Genomic DNA, 15267 nt, shown 5'->3' on the forward strand with positions numbered 1-15267 from the left:
TTATCCCCTACAAGGTAAAGCTTCTTGCCACCACATCCCTATTTCTCCCTTGCTGACTCACAGTTGTTCATCTCCTCAGCTGCTTATCAGATTCATGAATGCAGACTCTCTTCCCAAATATACTGTAAGTAAAGATATGAAATCAAATTGGTACTTTACTCAATGACTGTTATAATATTAATGACTCATAGAACCAGAAACTAGTATTTCCTGCCTAGTACACTGTCAACATGAATGTGCTTCTGAAAAACCAAAATATAAACTGAACATCATCTGATATCCAAAAACCAGAGCAAGGGAAGTGAGATATAAAATCAGATGTTTAAATAGGCAACCTAAAGCACACCTCTTCACAAAAGGATTATACAAGACACTCAAATAAGACATTCAATGCCTACAGATCAGAACATCCTCCCAAAAGTTTTGATATGCTGAGTTCCCATTTTCATATATCTCACAATATTTTTTTCATTCCTCTTCTGATTTCTTCTTTCACCCATCCACTGTTCTGGAACATGCTGTTTAATCTCCACATATTTGTAAACCTTCCAGTTTTGTCATAAATTTCTACTTACACAATTATGATCAGAAGGATGCTTGATAAGATTTCAATCTTAAATTATTAAGATATGTTCTGGGGCATAGCATATGATCTATCCTGGAGAGCATTACATGTGCAGAATGCGTATTCTGCTGCTGTTAATGGAATGTTTTATATACATCTGTTAGGTTTATCGGCTTGAATGTGTAGTTTAAATCCAATGTTCCCTTATTGATTTTCTGTCTCAGTGATCTATCTATAAAGTGGACTATTGAAATTTCTTGCTATTAATGTGTTGCTGTCTATTTCTCCCTTCAGATCCATTAATAGGTACTTCATATATTTAGGTGTTCATATATGTTGGGTGCATAAATGTTTAACAAATGTTATATCCTCTTGATGAATTAATCCCTTTATCATTCCATAAAGACTTTCTTGGTCCCTTGTTACAGTCTTTAGCTTAAAGTCTACTATATCTGATATAAGTATTAACAAAATTTATGGGATGTAGCAAAATAGTTCTAAAATGGAAGTTTATAGTAATAAACACCTACATTAGAAAACAAGAAAGAACTCATACAAAATGACCTAACTTTACTCATCAAACAACTAGAAAGAAGAGAACAAATTAAACCCAAAGTTAGCACAAGGAAGGATATGAAAAATAAATGAAGTAACAATGAGAAAACTATAGAAAAGTTCAATAAAACTAAGAGCTGTTTTTTTTTAAATAAACAAAACTAGCAAGTGTTTACCTAGACTAAGAAAAAGGGGGACTCAAAATTGGACATTGAAGAGGACACATCACACTTGTACTGCAGAAATACAAAAAATCATGAGACTATGATGAATAATTATGTGGCAATAAACTGGACAACTAGAGTAAATGAATATTCCTATAAATATAACAACATACCACAATGAATCATGGAGAAGCACAAAATCTGAAAAGACTAATAAGTGAATAAGGAGACTGAATCTCTAATCAAAAACCTCTCAATAGAAAAAGACAGCTTCACTGGATAATTCTACCAAGTATTTTAGAAAGAAAAAATACCAATCCTTCTCAAGTGCTTCCAAAACAACAGAAGAGGAGGAAACACTTTCAAACTCATTTTCTGAGCCCAGTATTATCCTGAGACCAAAGCCAGATGAGGACACCACAAGAAAATTGAAAGTCAATATCCCTGATAAACATAGAGGCAAAAATCATCAACAAACTATTAGCAAACCAAATCCAACAAATACATTAGAACAATACATCAAACAATGCAATATATATGCCATAAAAAAGTGGGATTTATTCTGGGAAGAGAGGAACGGTTCACATCAGCTTATCAACTGATGTGATATACCACATATTAATAAAATGAAAATCTGGGGCGCTTGGGTGGCTCTGTGGATTAAGCTGCTGCCTTCGGCTCAGGTCATGATCTCAGTGTCCTGGGATCGAGCCCCGCATCGGGCCCTCTGCTCAGCAGGGAGCCTGCTTCCCCCTCTGTCTCTGCCTGCCTCTCTGCCTACTTGTGATCTCTCTGTCAAATAAAATCTTTTTAAAAAAAATAAAATAAAATGAAAATCTTATGATCATCTCAACAGATGGAGAAAAAGTATTTGACAAAATTTAACATCCTTTTATAATAAAAATTCTCAACAAACTGTGTATGAGAGGAATGTACGTCAACATAATAAAGGCCATATATGACAAGCCCACAGCTAATACCATACTCAATGGTGAAATGCTGAAAGTTTTTCATCTAAGACAAGGACTCCTATTTTCACTTTTATTCAACATACTATTGGAAATCTTAGAGCACTTAGGCAAGAAATAAGAAGCATCTATATTGGATGATGTCAAACTGTATTACAGATTATAGGATATTATATACAGAAAACCCTAAAACTTAAAAAAAAATTAAAAGAATTCAGGGGGGTGCCTGGGTTGCTCAGTGGGTTAAAGCCTCTGCCTTAGGGTCAGATCATGGTCCCGGGTTCCTGGAATCGAGTCCCGCATCAGGCTTTCTGCTCAGCAGGGAGCCTGCTTCCCTTCCTCTCTCTCTGCCTGCCTCTCTGCCTACTTGTGATCTCTCTCTGTCAAATAAATAAATTAAATCTTTTAAAAAAAAAAGAATTCAGTAAAATTGTAGGATATAAAAACACAAAATCAGTCACATTTCTATACATGAACTGACAAAAAGAGAAATTAAGAAAAATAATCCCACTTAAAAACAACATCAGCAAAAATACTTAGAAATAAATTTAACCAAGGAGGTAAAAGTTTCATACACCGAAAACTGTAAGATATTAATGAAAGAAACTGAAGAAGGTACAAATGAATGGAAAGATGGTCCATGTTCATGACTGAATAAATATTGCTTAAATTCCTTAATACCAAGATTGATCTACAGATTCACTGCAATCCATATCAAAATCTCAAGGGTTTTTTTTTTTTTTCCACAAAAATACAAAAAACAGTCCTAAAATGTGTACGGAACAGCAAAACACCTTGAATAATCAAACCAATCTTAAAAAAAATGACAAGATGGAGTTATCACATGTCCTGATATCAAACAGTATTAAAAGCTATTGTAACCAAAACAGTATGGCATGGGCCATAAAACAGACACATAGATCAAGGTGAATAGAGGGCCTAGAAACAAACTCACCCATACTGATCAATTAATTTATAACAAAAAAGCCAAAAATAGGGAAAGGACAGTCACTTCAATAAATGGTGCTGGGATAGGCATATGCAAAAAAGTAAAAGTGGACCACTATCTTCTATACAAAAATCAACTCAAAATGGATCAAAGACATGAATGTAACTACCAGAATCCAGTAACTCCTAGACAAAAACATTAAGGATAAGCAACTTTACCTTTTGCAACAATTTGACATCAAAACCAAAAGGAAAAGAAAAAAAAAAAAAAAACCAACAGTCAAAAAAGGGAGGGAGGGAGAAAGAAAGAGAGAAAGGGAGGGAGGGAGGGGGAGAGAGAGAGAGGGAGAGAGAGAGAGAGAGAGAAGGAAGGAAGGAAGGAAAGTGCATTCTGCTCTCTCAGCAGCACTTACTGGGTCTCTGCAGGTGTCTGAATGCCAGCCTCCTTGAGCATCCTGCCGCCACTGACCAGCCCCTTCTCCTGAATGACAAACAGATGACTGCCTTCAAATTATTTTAGTCTCAAAACTAACTTTGTGAAAACCACTGCGCTCCCTATTCTAATGCTGAGTATCTCTATTTTGATACAGGATGTATTGATTATGTAATTTAGTTTGCAGAAAGCAGACTTAATTCCATGTTCTTGAGTGGGAATCTCTTTTTCAGTAAATATAACAGTATGTGTGTGTGTGTGTGTGTGTGTGTATGTATGTATGTGTGTATATATATATATATATATATATATATATATATATTCAAAAGAAAGAAACAACTATTCACAACTTCTCACCTTCCTATTACTACCACAGATTCTTGATTTCCGCAGAGTAACTCTACTAAAAAATACAGAAGAGGGGCACCTGGGAGCCTCAGTCAGTTAAGTGTCTGACTTCAGCTCAGGTCATGATCTTGGGGTCCTGGGACTGAGCCCCACATCAGGCCTCCCAGCTCAGCAGGAAGTCTGCTTCTCCCTCTGCCCCTCCCCCTGCTCCTGCTCCTTTGCTGGAGCTCTCTCTCAAATACATACATAAAATATTTAAAAAAATACAAAGAATTTAATTCCTTGGGATTGTGCATGTAACCCTTGCTTGATTTAGGCACTAGACAATTAAGCATTATATTAACATTTAGTCCTACAAAGTCTTTAAGCAGTATTTAGAACCAAACTAATCTTGGGTGGAAGAAAATTAGATTTAACTATTACCAATGTGCTGACTCCCTGGACGTTTCTTTCTAAAATATTTCCCTTAGAGATTAAAAAAAAAAAAAAAAATTACCCTACCAAAGTTGATTCAATTATTTTATTTAATTTTTCAAAATATTTTACTTATGGGGCGCCTGGGTGGCTCAGTGGGTTAAAGCCTCTGCCTTCGGCTCAGGTCATGATCCCAGCGTCCTGGGATCGAGCCCTGCATCGGGTTCTCTGCTCAGCAGGGAGCCTGCTTCCTCCTCTCTCTCTACCTGCCTCTCTACTTGTGATCTGTCAAATAAATAAATAAAATCTTTTAAAAAATATATTTTACTTATTTATTTGACGGAGAGAGACACAGCAAGAGAAGAAACACATCAGGGGGACTGGGAGAGGGAGAAGCAGGCTTCCCACTGAGCAGGGAGCCCGATGCAGAGCTCGATCCCAAGACCCCAGGATCATGACCTGAGCCAAAGGCAGACCCTTAACAACTGAGCCACCCAAGAGCCCCAATTCAATTATTTCCAATTATTTTAAATAATTGGAACACCATTTATGGTGTTGGAAACAAAACTTTTACTAGAGTGGAAAGAACTGAAAACCTGCACACAAAGTCCAAAGATCTGGATCAAGATTCTATCCTCCATTCACGGAGTGCCTTGAACACTATCTCCCTTGTGGCTGAAATGCTTTCTTAATATGTAAAACGTAAAACTTTCACCAGATGGTATCTAAATTTATTCTACTTATTGACACTATGCAAAATGCGCCTTAGAATAAAACCTGTTGAAAGCCTTAAAAAAAAAAGAAGTAGGAATACCAGTAATTTATAAGGAGAGAAAATTTGCCACTCTACTTCCCACATATATTCACCTATCATTCACTGTTTAGGTAAAATACATATTTATTAAGAATCTATTAATTCTAGACAAATCTTTATTACAGAGTATCCTTCTAATGGCCAGTTTTCAATGAATGTATGTTTTTGCACAACTTCATTCCTTACTGAGGCTGCCCCACCACCATGTTTCAGTCTTTACTTTCAGTAAAGTAAGGAGTCTTTCAGCTTCCTTTCCAGTTCTCAACCCTTAGCTAGCTGATTCCTCAGCATCTCTAAATTATCAAGTGTTAGAAGGTAATTGGGATAAAAGCAAAATAAAAATGATATTTAATACACTTATTTTTAAGTGTCCTATTCTAATGAAGAGTGCATAAATAGAACCATACATATATATTCAATTGAACACAGTGGACAAGGTTATTCAGTGCAGAAAGAGAGATTTCAAAAAAGCTTTAACAACCATATGGAGCAAAGAAGTATGTGGAACCATATGCATAACCATATGGAAAAAATAAATTCATCTTGACCTTTACCACACATAATACACCAAAAAATATCTTAGAATGGATAAAAGATATAAATGCAAAAGTTAAAACTACAAAACATAAAACACAAGAGAAAAATTCTGCAACCTTGAGCATAACCAAAGGTTATTTTAGATGTGACACAAAAAAGCATATGCCATTAAAGAAAAATATTAATAAACCAGACTTTATCAAAATCTAAAACTTCAGCTCTTCTTCATGTACTAAGAGAATAAAAAGTAAACCACTGACAGGGAGAAATATAAATATCAAAGGATTTCTATTCAGAAAGTATTTTTCTATTTTTTTAAATTATGTTATCTTAGTCACCATACAGTACATCATTAGTTTTTGATGTAGTGTTCCATGAGCATTGTTTGAGTATAACAGCCAGTGCTCCAGAAAATATTTTTAAAAATTCACAAATCATTAAGACAAAGCCAAGTAAAAAAAGAATAAAACATTTCAATGGATACTTTGCAATATAAGATTGATTGAAAGAGTATAAAAAATGTTCTGAACTATGAGAGAATTTCAAATTAAACCATAATGAGACATCACAATATACTCAACTAGGAAAGCTAAAATTTTTAAGACAAATAACAATGCAAGGGCATAGAGCAACCATAACTTTCATATATTGCTAATGGCAACATAAAATAATACAAACTACTTTGGAAAACAACTTGGTAACATCTTACAAAATTAAATATGCACTTACCCTTTGACCAGGACAGTCCAATCCCTAGATATTTATGTAAAAGAAATGGAAACCTATCTTCATGCAGACTTGTACACAATGTTCATAAAAGCTGTATTAATAGTTAAAAACTGGAAGCAACTCAAATACCCATCAACAGGTAAATGGATAAATAACATGTGGTATATCCATGCAACAAATATACTTAGCAACAAAAAGGAACAAACTACTGATCCATATAACAACATGAATGAACCCTTAAAATACTGTGCTAAGTGAAAGAATTTAGACACGAAGAATAAAGACCACATGATTCTATTTAAATGGAACTCTAAGGAAGACAATATAATCAATTGTGATAGAGCACAAAATAGTGGTTGCCTAACGCTAAGGATTGAGGGTAAATATTAACTAGAAAGGGATACAAGTATAACTTTCAAGGTGATTAAAATGTTCCAGATCTTGACTGAATTATTCCATGGCATATATCTTTTTTTAAAGATTTTATTTATTTATTTGACAGAGAGAGATCACAAGTAGGCAGAGAGTCAGGCAGAGAGAGAGAAGCAGCAGACTCCCCGCTGAACAGAGAGCCCCATGCAGGGCTCCATCCCAGGATGCTGAGATCATGACCCAAGCCAAAGGCAGAGGCTTTAACCCACTGAGCCATGCAGGCACCCCCATGGCATATACCTTTATCAAAACTCATCAAAATCTATACTAAAAATCAAAGCAGTTTATTTTATATACATTATACATGAAACCACTGGCATTTTATTTTATTTTATTTTATTTTATTTTATTAGAGAGAGAGTCAGTGTGTGTGCACAAGTTGGGGGAGGGGACAGGGAGAGAGAGACTCCCAAGCAGGCTCCACACCGAGCCTGGGGCCCAACCTGGGCTGGATTTCACATAATGGGACAATTATGGCTCATGATTTGAGCCACAATCAAGAGTCAGAAGCTTAACTGACTGAGCTATCCAGGTGCCCTTAGCTGGCATTTTAAAAACTACTTTATTTCAAAAGAGAAGAAACAACTTAACTTAAATACAAATTATTATGTGAAGGAGATTAGTAGAGAGAAGGTTAGCTTTCTTTCTCAGAACCTGCTCATCTCTACCCTGGAACTAAAAAAATTTTTTTTTATTATTTACTCACCATAGATTATATACATCTTCAGAGCAATTCTGCCTAGAAATCCATTTAAGACCTTGTCTGGAGTGATTGAAAAATCGGGAGACAGGTCAAAAAATGATAAATGTATCGCAACTAGTAAATATAAAATTTATTTCATAATCTTAGAATAATTTTAAGCATATATAAAATCTATTAAATTGTTGACACATTTACATGTATTGCCACATAGCACCAACCAAAGGACTAGAATGAGAGCAATCCATTGGAATGCTGCTGAATCTTTCATGAAACCGTTCTGAATACATTAACAAGTCTAATGTACCATCAAAGGGCTTATTTTCAGCACATTAGACCATATTCTATAATGCAGCATACTTCATTATTTAGAAATAGTAATAATACATGTGCTATTTGCATATCATGAGGATGTATACCATATATATAGTAAAATATAGTAAAATATAGTAAAATATTAACTATACTAAACTAGTACATCAATTTGCTATTTCTCTAAAACAAAAATCCAGAAATATATAGGATAAAAACAACCACCATTTTAAATGCCCACAGTTCTGTAGGTCAGCAGTTTGGGTTAGGCTCAACTGTGCAGATGTTCTGCTGGTCACACCCAGGGTCATTCATGCAGTTGTGATCACCTGGCAGTTCCAATGCAATTGAATAATCTAAAATGGCTTCAAACACTTGTCTGTCAGTGGGTGCTCAAGTTCAGTGGGGCCACTCTCCTGTGTCTTTGAAAACCTTCAAAGAGGGGTACCTGGGTGTCTCAGTGGGTTAAACCTCTGCCTTCGGCTCAGGTCATGATCTCAGTGTCCTGGGATGGAGCCCCTCATCAGGCTCTCTGATCAGGCTCTCTGCTCAGCAGGGAGCCTGCTTCCCCCTCTTTTCTGTCTGCCTCTCTGCCTACTTGTGATCACTCTCTGTGTCAAATAAATAAATAAAATCTTCTTAAAAAAAGAAAGAGAAAAGAAAACCTTCAAAGAGGCTATCCTGTTGTCTTAAAGAACTCTGTCAGCACAGAGTTTCTCAGGAGTAAGAGCAGAAGCTAAGAGGTCTTTGAGATCTAAAGTTAAAACTCAGATGATATCATTTCTGCTCTAATCTATTGACTAGAACAAATTACAAGGGGGTGGAGAAACAGATTCCACCTCTTGATGGAAAGACAGGCAAAGCAGTAGACAAAAAGGTGTGTACACAGAGCACTGGGAGGAATTAGTGGCCATTTGATATAATCTGCCAAAATACTAAGAACGTGAAAGATGAAAAGATTTCAAAGTAACTCTTAACCTAGTTATGAGTAATAAAGCCTACCCTATCCTATACGGGTCACATCTTATAGTAACAAACATTCAGTTTTCTAGCTGTTTCTCTCCTATAATTAGCAAAAGGTCATTCAGATTTCTGACCTAATCATAATATCATCATAATTAAAGACTTTCCTTTTTCTGAAAACCATATAGGGTTTCAAGGAGAATTTTTAAAGTTCCACAACATCGATTAAACTTCAGACTCCAAAATAGTTGAAGGAGGGGCACCTGGGTGGCAGAGTGGGTTAAACATCTGCCTTTAGCTCAGGTCATTGATCCCATGGTTCTGGGATCGAGCCCCACATCAGGCTCCCTGCTTAGCGGGGAGCATGTTTCTCACTCTCCCTCTGCTGCTCCCCCTGCTTGTGTGCTTGCTCTCTCTCTGTCAAATGGATAAATAAAACTGGAAGGAGTAGCATGACACATCACAGACAGGGTAGAATCCGTGAAGAGTGTTCAGGGGGTCACAGATGGAAGATCTGAAAAGGTGACAACAAAAATGTATTTTTGAAAATGAGAGGTTTACCTGGAAAAATGGGAGATAGGCTCTTTAATGCACCTGAACCTGGTTCACATGAGAACAGAAGAGATGGAGGATCATACATGTACACACACAAAGTAGAGCCATATATGCAGGAATTGGTTTGTCTGTCAGCTCAGTAGGGACAGGAAGGAGGTTGGGGTTGTAAAGATTTGAAAACTATGCCCACATCATCAAAGGAGCCTCTTTCAAAAAGCTATGAAAGGGAAATACATAGAAACATGGTACAGATTCAACACAAAGTTACCCTAAGAAAACTGTAGAAAATAAAATTAATACAGTGGAGAAATATGGAAGAGAACATATGTGCTACAAAGCAGATGAAATTTGTGAATATAAATTCTACCACTAAAAAAACTAAGCAATTGCTATAACCAGACTCCAAAATGTGGTATAAAGACCAATGAATAAAACAGGAGAAGAAATTGAACTGACATGAAAAGACTTGAAGAAAACAAATCCACAGTAATAAAGATAATAACTACAGTTTGCATAAAGAATAAATACTACACAAAACATAAGATGGTTGTAACCGAGAAAAAATTGAGAAAATAAAGAAAAATAATTGAAAGGAGAAGAAAAAAAGATAATATGTAGAATGTATGTAAAGCAGACTCAAGATATGCATTCTTGGAATCCTCAAAAAAAAAATTATGGCACAGAAAACAATAACAATTTTTAATTTAAAAAGAGTCCCATTATTATGCTAAGCAAAATAAGTCAGTCAGAGAAAGACAATTATCATATGATCTCACTGATACGAGAAATTTGAGAAACAGGACAGAGGATCATAGGGGAAGGGAGAGAGAAATGAAACGATGAAACCAGGGAGGGAGACAAACCATAAAAGACTCAGAAATAATCTCAGGAAATAAACTGAGGTTGCTAGAGAGGAGAGGAGTGGGAGGGATGGGGTGACTGGGGGAGGGTATGTGCTACGGGGAGTGCTATGCGTTGTGTAAGACTGATGAATCACAAACCTATACCCCTGAAACAAGTAATACATTATATGTTAGTTAAAAATAATAAAATAAATAAATAAAGAGTCCCATTAATTATTATCAATAATAATGTATTTTTGAAAGTTTTTAGAATAGATCTTAAAAGTTCTCATCACAGGAGAAAATTTCTGTCACTATGTGTGGTGATAAACGTTAACTAGATTTTTGTGGTGATCATTTCACAATATATTCATACATCAAAATAGTAATGTTGTATACCTGAAACTAATGTAATATGTCAATTGTATCTCAAAAAGAAAAAAAAAAAAGTAGCCCCATGAAAGACAGACAGCTTGAATCCAGCACTATTAAAAAGGACACATGGTGGGGCAACCGGGTGGCTCACTGGGTTAAAGCCTCTGCATTCGGCTCCGGTCATGATCTCAGGGTCCTGGGATCGAGTCCCACATCAGGCTCTCTGCTTGGCCCTCTCTTTGTCTGCCTCTCTGCCTACTTGTGATCTCTGTCAAATAAATAAACAAAATCTTAAAAAAAAAAAAAAAAAAGGACACATGGCAGAGGAAATGGACCACTTTGTACTTGAAGACATAACTTAGTTATGTTACTGGACATTGATACGGGGGTAGAAAGATTCTTAACATTCTCAAACGCTGATATGCTGCCTAAAAGGCAGGTTTATGTTTAATGAGGAAAATCTAGAGGCATTCCCACAGAAGTCAAGAACATGTCAATGCCCACTACCACCACTGTTATTTAACACAGTACTGAAGGAACTAGTCAGTTCAAAAGCTAAAAAAAAAAAAAAAAAAAAGGTGTATATGAATTGATTAGATGTGAAAGAGTATTCACTGATAATGTAATTGTACATCTTGAAAATCAAAACAATAAACTCAAAAATATTATGAGAGAATTTAATAATAGAGTAACTGATATAAAAAGTATAATAGTGTTAATTAATGAAATCAACCATGAGCTTGAATATATACATATACCTAGAGAAATACATACTGCAAAGGCTAAAAGACAGTCAAGTTACAAGTTTTTTAAAATTATGCAAGTATGTACAAAGAAAATATCAAAACACTCTGAAGGGTATAGATGGTCTTAGAGGAACAGAATCCAAGTTGTGAAAAATTAGTCATTTTTTCTAAAGTATATTATAAAATATTCTAATTCTATTCTAAAATTTCTTTACAATACTAGCTTAGAGAAAGAGTTGACTCCACAATTCCTGCGGAAAAATAAATAGGAATAGGCAGGAAAATGTCTGAAAAGAAGATTCAATGAAGGAGAATGATCACTATCAAATTTCAAAATACACACAACTTCCATAATTCACACTGTAACAGTAATACAAAGGCAAATAATAGACCAATAACTGTGCAGAAATAGGGGCAAATATGTGTGAATATTTGTGTATAATAAAGATGGCATCTCAAATAACTGGAGCAACATTAATTATTCAATAAAGAGTACTAAGATAACCAAGTAGTTACCCTGTGATAAGAAGTCTGGCTAGGTTAGAATCTACACAATCCCCCAGAATAAATCACATTAATCACAAAGACTTAAGTGTAAAAAACAAATTATTAAAGTAATAAAAGATAGAATGAGCGAATTTCTTTATAAGTGAGAAGTAAATCTAATAATTCTCTTTGTATCCAATACGGAATGGATATAATTTACTCTTCCTGTACTAAATATTAGGACCAGATAAAAATATCTTGGCTGCTTTCTCCAAGAAATAGCTAGTAAAAGATAAGGTTATGAAATTACCTATCATGATTAACATATGTTAACAGGCTCACTTTAAAATCCTCACCTCAGTAGTCCCAAAACAATACACTTTTATCATGTATTTTGCCCAATCTGAGCCAATTCTCTCTTAAGACCCACCTTAAGTTCATTCACCCAGACCCTAAATCCCTGTAAATACTCTTCCTTAATTTCTTCATTTTGAGATTATTACTTTAAGAACTCTTGCCGTTCTCCCTTACTGCATTAATTAACTAATTAGCTTAACTATACTTGATTAGCGGATTTTTTCCTACTCTTCTGAGGAGTCAATATTGAACATAATCATGCCCCAAAATCCAAAAGTCACAAAAGAGGAGACTGATTAATTCCATAATAGTGAAAGAAAGCTTCCATATGGCAAAACATGATGAGTAAAGTCAAAACACCAACCACAAACTGGGAAAATATTTATGGCAAAGGGTGACATTCCCTAGCATATAAAGTGAGTCATAAAACGAGAAAAAGAAAGCCAGGAATAAAAAGAATGCATAAAGGATATAAATAGTTTACAGAGATGATAATACACATGCTTTTTAAGTATGTAAGAAACATCTAGCTTCACTCATTTAAAATACAAGTACGTAGAGAATTTCATAAAAAATAATTGTTAGGAGGCTTCTAGGTGGCTCAGTCCGTTAACCCTTGATGTCGGCTCAGGTCATGACTGCAAGGTCCTGGGACTGAGCCTCACATTGGGCAGGCTGCTCAGTGGGGAATCTGCTTCTCGGCTCTTCCTCTCCCTCTGCCCCTCATCCCCACCCCAACCCATGTTCTCTGTCTCAAATGAATCAAATAAAATCTTTCAAAAAAAAAAAAAAAAGAAGAAGAAGAAGAAGAAGAAAGAAAAATAACTGTTAGGTAAAGGAAAACAGAAGCAGAGTAAGAATAAAAAAAATAAAAGGAAACCTAGATTTTACTCTGTAATATTCCAGGGCCTCAATAATAGACACAATTCTTTCATGCGTTCATATATGTAATCATTAATAAGAATTTTTTTCAGGGGCATCTGGGTGGCTCAGACGATTGAGCATCTACCTTCAGCTGGGGTCATGCTCCCCAAGGTCCTGGGGTCGAGCCCGGCATCAGGCTCCCAGCTCAGCAGGAAGCCTGCTTCTCTCTCACTCTGCCACTCCTCCTGCTTGGGCATGCTCTCTCTCTCTGTATCAAATAAATTTTAAAAAACTTTCAAAAAAAAAAAGAATTTTTTTTCAGCATTTCTTGACATTTTATTATGTATCAAGCTACACAAATCTTTATCTTAACCAAGTTTGCAATCAGTTGAGGAAGAACAGGTACATTATAACGATTAGTGCTATGAAACAAAAACCAAATACTATGCACTAGGGTTTCCAGCAGAGAGCAATGTCAACAGGGAGACATCCATGGACCACAGTAAGAAATCTCAGTGGCGGGCATGATCTAACGCTAACTTAAGGAAAAGAAAATTAACATGAGTAACAGTTGCTCTCCCACCACATCTACATACCCACCTCTGGCTCCTCATACTCTGGCCAACTCAGATGCACACCAGAATGTGGATTCATCCAAAAACTGAAAGCAATGTCAAGTGATATGGGAAAGAGGATAGGGCTACTAAGGATACTCTTTGGAATGCATGTATAACAAAAGATTAAATTTTCATTAAGGTTTGTAACCAGTTGGAAGAAATGGAAACATAATACAGAAGAGAAGATATCCAGTGTCCTATAGAATGTTTACCTCTTTCTCCTAGGTGATGGCTAAGGCAAACTCTCCTGAACACCCCAGGTCCATTTTTTACAGAAAAAGACATTGGTTTTTTAAATCCCTTCTGGAATATTCTCTCACAAGTCTGGGCTTCTTCATTCCCTTCCAGTCTCTTATGTCCATACTTCCTCCTTCAAACTTAAAGCCAATTCCTTCTACTTTCCTTCTTTCTACTTTCCTTCACTCCTGCTTTCCTGATTTTCTCTGTGTTTACTCAATCCTCTGGATCTGGAATTTATTGTCTTCCATTGTTCCTGAGAAAGATCTACTCATCTTCTTTGGACCTTCCCTACCATAAAGTCACTCCTTCTCTAATGTGCCTATGTTTACAGTATGTATGCTCCAGACTGCTTTATAATTAAATGTGGACACTTCTATTTCTATCACTTACTGAGAGTATGTATTATTTATCTTCCCCTCCTAGCAAAGAAGGGGAAGTAGTAATAATAATACATAGTAATACAAGATTAGTGAGTAAATAAAGACAAAGTATACTATAAAACAATACAGTAGTCCCATACCCTTTACTATAGCATATAAATAGGAACATAACAGAAGAACATACATTTTAATAAAAAGCAAAACAAATGTATTTTGGGGGAGGAGCGGCAGAGGGAGAAAGAGAGAGAGAAATCTTAAGCAGGCTCCACACCCAGTATGGAGCCCAATGTGGGGCTCCATCTCCCAACTGAGACTAGTCTCATGAGCTGAGACTAAATCAAGAGTAGGAGGGTTAACCAATTGAACCATCCAGGATGCCAAAAGAAATGTGTTTTTAAAATGCAGCAATCATCTAAGGACATGGCTCTCTATATAGGACTTGAAAATGGCAAGAAAGAAAATGGTTAAAGTATTAATACAGAATAGATTTATATCATTTTATGCATTCATCTATTCATTCATTCAATAAATCTTTACATGAAAATGTATCATGAGTCAGGTAGTTTTAGTCTATTTAAAGGTATTATCTATATAATTTAAATATAATTGGTTTCCATTTGATGATGTCCAATAATTTTATCTAGCAAGATCAATCAATCAAATAATACTTCATTAATTTTTATATTAAAGAATCACTTGGAAAGATTTAAAGCCAGAGTTAATATTAAAACTTAGTCAACCAATACAGGCTTAATCTGATAGTCAAACTCAAAATGCAACAAATTTAAGTGACATGTATATACTGTCTTTGAGATTCAAATAAAATACCAATTTACATTCAGTATGCTCTACAATGAAAAAGGACTGAAAATGTTATGGTGTATTAAATAAAGTTAAATACATACAATAGTTCCATATACCCT

Source organism: Mustela lutreola, chromosome 14, assembly GCF_030435805.1.
Source record: "Mustela lutreola isolate mMusLut2 chromosome 14, mMusLut2.pri, whole genome shotgun sequence".
Classification (NCBI taxonomy): Eukaryota; Metazoa; Chordata; class Mammalia; order Carnivora; family Mustelidae; genus Mustela; species Mustela lutreola.